Genomic DNA, 5,075 nt, shown 5'->3' with positions numbered 1-5,075 from the left:
GTAACTCATCCGGCTCCGGTTCGTCAACACAAACACAATGAAGTCAGTTCAGGCGTATCCAGACATTGCAAAGACGACACAGAGGCAGACAGGAAACGAGGCAAACAACCCAACCATTGAACATTGCGGTCATGTGGTATGAGCCCCGACCACTCGGGACTCCCTAAAAACTCGATATTTCGTCGCAGTGCAAGCTTTTGGCAGCTCCATGACCGTCAGTCCCCGGTCTGTGTGCACATTCACAAACTAGCTGAATAATTCATGCATACAACATGAGATCAGTTTATTTGATGCATGTCATGTAGCAAGGTATACAGAGAAACTGCACGTTTTCTGCAAGATACTACAGTAATATCATAATACAGAGCAGATTTCAAGATGTCGGACATCATTTAGTCCATTTAAATGTCAATATATACAGTATTAGCACTTTTCCAGTACAACCTTTTGATAAGCAATTTGAGAATTTATCAGAAAATCTGCAGGGAAGTCAGCAGTACAAGGAGGTTACTGCTCTGCTTAAAGTCACTTAGGTGTGAAGGCAAATATTAAGTTCATAAACAACTTTTTAGGTTCTGGTTTTGCTAGTTTATCCAAAAAGTGACAACACATGTGACAAGAGTCCCCTGTTCTTATCTTTGTGACATTTCTATAATTTTTGCTTTTTTCCGCTGCATGAACTTGACTTAAAAAAAGATTTTTTCACATATTTTGGCGGAGGTTTACACGCCTGACATACCTGTAAGTGCACTCACTCTTTCCACTTGTGTGTTTGTTTGTCCAGCATGTGTTTTGCTCCTACCATCCATCTTCTTTGTTTGTATGTCTGAAGCATTTTTAACAATTTAAGAACAAAATCCCCTGAAATTTGGAGGATTCTTCAGCATTTGTGGACATTTTGCTCGGGGAAATCAATTTTATTTTCCTTCCAACAGTCAGCAGGGGTGATGCGCGCGCACACACACACACACACACATACACACACACACACACACACACACACACACACACACACACACACACACAGAGTATACAGTAAAGCCCAGTGGAAAATTACATCAGCAATACTAGTGTAGTACTCCTGAACACACACACACACAGACACAAACACACACATGGACACGGCAGATCAGTGCCAACGTTGCTACCAGCTTGAATTCCTGCAGTTACATAACAAGAGGAGGCAGACGGACACACTGATTGGGGCAGAAAGGGTTTAAAGACACACAGAGGAGAGAGGAAAACAAGCGGAGGTAGAGCCGCAGAAAGGGGATGATTGCATCATTGAGCGTGTTTGCATGCATATTAATATTCCATTTATATTTGGAATATATTCTGTTTATGAACTGTTTAGCTTGCATCCCAAAAGAAATAATATGTTATCTCATGGTACTGCAGCAGGTGAGCAGAGTCACCTGTACGCAGCTGTAAAAAGATGCTACTGAATATGAGCGAAGATGTTAACAAAGCAAAAAGAGAAATAATGAGGAAGTATCACAGAGTCAGATATGAGAGTGAGTGAGAGCAGGAAGGTGTTTTCACACTGAGCCTGTTTGATTCAACTCCACAGTGTTTACTCAGATTGCACATTGTGTCCAGTCACAGTTGCAATTACAGCCCAATAAATCTCCAGTCTCCAATAAATTATTTTTTATATACTTCTAATTTGCAACCGCAAATATGCTTTGAAGACACATAACGGCACCCGGATTATGTTTTCTATTAACATAATGAGGAAACTTTGTTAATTAACAAGTCACAAATAATGTATCAGCAAAATGTTCACTGACACTTTCATTTGTTTTCCTATAATAAAAATTGCAGAAGCTGAAGCCTGAAAAAACCTCTTTGTGTTTATGCTTCGGCACTCGCAGCACACGGTGAAGGAAAGATTGATTTTTTGGTTAAATACTGAAAAGGTCAATTTTTATTGCCGAGTTTTAACCACACAGACATTAACTCAAGTCGTAATCGACAGACGATACAGAAGATGTAATATAATTATAACATAATTAGTTATTGTTACTTTTCTCTAACTTTGATCCCTTAAATTACAATTAATTCAATCAGTGCATAAGAAGTGAGAAGCCTCCTTAAACCCCTCATGATCACAATTTGATGGAGGACATTCAAGGCAAGAAGATCCACAGGAGGTGCATTTACATCAACTAGTTTTTATGCACATTTTCAATTTGCTCCAGTGCAAATGGCAAATATCTAAAAACATCTAAAGACAGTTATTTACTCTTGGCTGATGTGGAGTCTTTTGGTGTGCCGATAAAAGAAAAGATTAACAAAATCAAATTGTCGCCCGATATCACATATTACAAATTTGCCCCAGGAGGCTTTAAAATCTGTACAACAAACAGCCCCATCTGTCAAGAAAACCCCCCAAAAAACAATTAATGGTGGAAGAAAGTGAAGAAACTTCAGGGAAAGACACTGAGGAGGGACAGACGAGCAATAAAGATGTTTAATAAAACCATAAAATTACAACTTAGACAATAATAATGATGTGAACAAAAATGGAAAAAATAACGATTAGAGACGAAAGATTTTCACACAGATTTGATTTAACCTTCCTCACGTTAATACATGAAACAAACAGAAATGTCATATATATATAGCAGAGAAATGAAATAAACATACAATACACTTTTTTTTTGTTGCAGTTCAGCAGTACTACCACTCATGTTCCCCTCTTTGGTGTCATGCTGCTAATTACATTAGAATGGAAACACAGAGAAAGCATTTGAAGTTCGTGCAATCATCTGGGTCTTATTAATGAATCTAATACTGCATCACACGTGGTACCTTGTGATGAACCTGAAGTTAACACAGCATCAGTTTCTTTTCTTTGCGTGCAGTGTCTACAGAATGAGTGTGAAGGTGGCGTTAGCTCTAATAATTTCCTGTGTCATTCTTGATTCGATTATCATGCAGAAAAGTGCATTAACACTTTTATAGAGTTACACGATCTCTCTAATGACACCTGGCATGCTGCAGATAACATTTCCCTTCGCTTCATTTGGTAATGAAGTGAAAGTGAGAATAGGCAAGTCGCTGTAAACGTGTGTTACGGGTCCCAAAGTTGGTACCACAGCAACAATAAATGATTCTGTAAAATACAGATAGAGTGGCAGCAGCAATGAAGACACAGAGCATTCAGTTCGTCACAGATTGCTATTCAAATCGACAAATACACCTTTAAACTACATACATTACAATATCAACATTTTACACTAACAAGTACAGCTCTGAACATCTTACTGTTGTGTTTTTCAGCACTGAACAATGTAGCCATTCATTTTAGCTTTTTATACACTTAGTAGACGAAATGCAGAACTGTGCAAAGTAATTAATCTTAAAACTTGGTGACTAGACCCAGGCAAAAGAACCCACAAAACAGCCGCCGCAACATGTCGACGTGGCGGCGTATCAAGATTCCTACAGTTCGACAAACTGCTTAAAACGACATCAAAATATCTTAAAAACACTTGTCCAAATAAAGCTCAGTGTAAAGAAGTTAAAGAAGTTTACATTGATAATTTTTACCAACTACTAACCTGTAAAATAAAGATAGAGTGCAGCAGCAATGAGAACACGGAGCATTCAGGTCGTCATCCAGATTGCTTCTGAGGAGGGGGCGGAGCTTCCCCCCCTAAGACAACCCCGGAGGCAAACTGCTCATGTGTCAACAGTTCCACCTTAGTACTGCTTTACATTCACACATCTCTCCACAATACTATGGAAAAGTAAAATGACGTGATTGTCACCTACATTAATAGGGATAAATATTAGACCTGGAAAATCCTTGAAATTGGCCTGTTCATTTAACTAAATTAAATAACACAGTTTGGGGTGGGCCACGTGTCTTTATGGTGAGGCATAAAGCTGCACTGACTGAACTGGGTGAGCAGTAAAATATGCACTTTTCCCCACATGCAGCACTTTATCGCTGACTGCTGCCTCGTCCAGCGCTGCTTATGAGTGTTTGGCGGGCGTTCGAGAGCACGAGACTTGCTACGTGCGTTGTTTGTTTAAAGAATATACTCTCAAGGATTATTGTCGTTTTCTCAATAGTGTCCACCACTTTCTCTCTTTCAAACCACTTCCAGGGAGTATATTGTTTGTGAAGATTGATCCCAAAATGTGTTGTTTTTGTTGTATTTACAGTCCACTAAGAATCTATTTTAATCAACCTTTTGTTCTGCAAAGGTGATAACATGACTGCTAAGTATCTTATTTCCATTCAAGGTCAATAACTTGATAGAATAGGTGTCAACAATGTATATTATGTAGAACGTGCAAGAAATGTCCTTTTCTTTGGACTCAGACAAAATACCGAAATAGACAAAATAATTTGGTAAATTTTGATTTAAAAACTTCAATACATCATACATTTTCTCACAAAGTAAGCGTAGAGAAGACAAATGGTAAACTTTAGTCTGCTTTTCATTTCCTGTTTTCCTACTAAGGTCATTCTTAGTACCTTTTAACCAGGACATGTTGAACAAGATGTGACTTGTGTATTAATAACTCACCACGTGTTCTTTGAATTTTTCACATGCATCCACAGTGAACCAAGAATAAAAAAAACTGAGAAAATTCTTCATGAATTGAAGTAAATGTTTCAGATTTCTATAAACTTCAGATTTTAGTGCATTATGTGTCAGTTGCATCAGTCAGTTCGATTGTTATTGATTGTTTGCACCTATGAAAACGTGTGAACCTCGTAGATGTTCATGAAGTATCGAGAATAACAGCGAAAGCAAAACGCCGTCGTCTGATACAATAAAAGTTTTAAGCCATAACAGCTGTTAGACTTAGAGTGTATTAAGACTCAGGGAGGGGGAGGATACAACAACTTTTGAAACAAACTTGTGATGGTTATACCTTGTAAAAAATAAATTGTGCTTTTAAGGTAATTTTGGTTTTTGCAAAATACTAAACATTGTTTGAAATAACATATTCTGGAGAAGATGTCCTCAAACATGGCCTTTAGTGTCAATCTGAAACCATTTCATTAAAGTTTTTCACTTGGCTGGAGGAAGTCTTTCTATTTCATCAAGTCT

This window comes from Cottoperca gobio, unplaced genomic scaffold (genome assembly GCF_900634415.1).
Source record: "Cottoperca gobio unplaced genomic scaffold, fCotGob3.1 fCotGob3_249arrow_ctg1, whole genome shotgun sequence".
Taxonomy (NCBI): Eukaryota; Metazoa; Chordata; class Actinopteri; order Perciformes; family Bovichtidae; genus Cottoperca; species Cottoperca gobio.
This window is presented reverse-complemented; position numbering follows the sequence as displayed.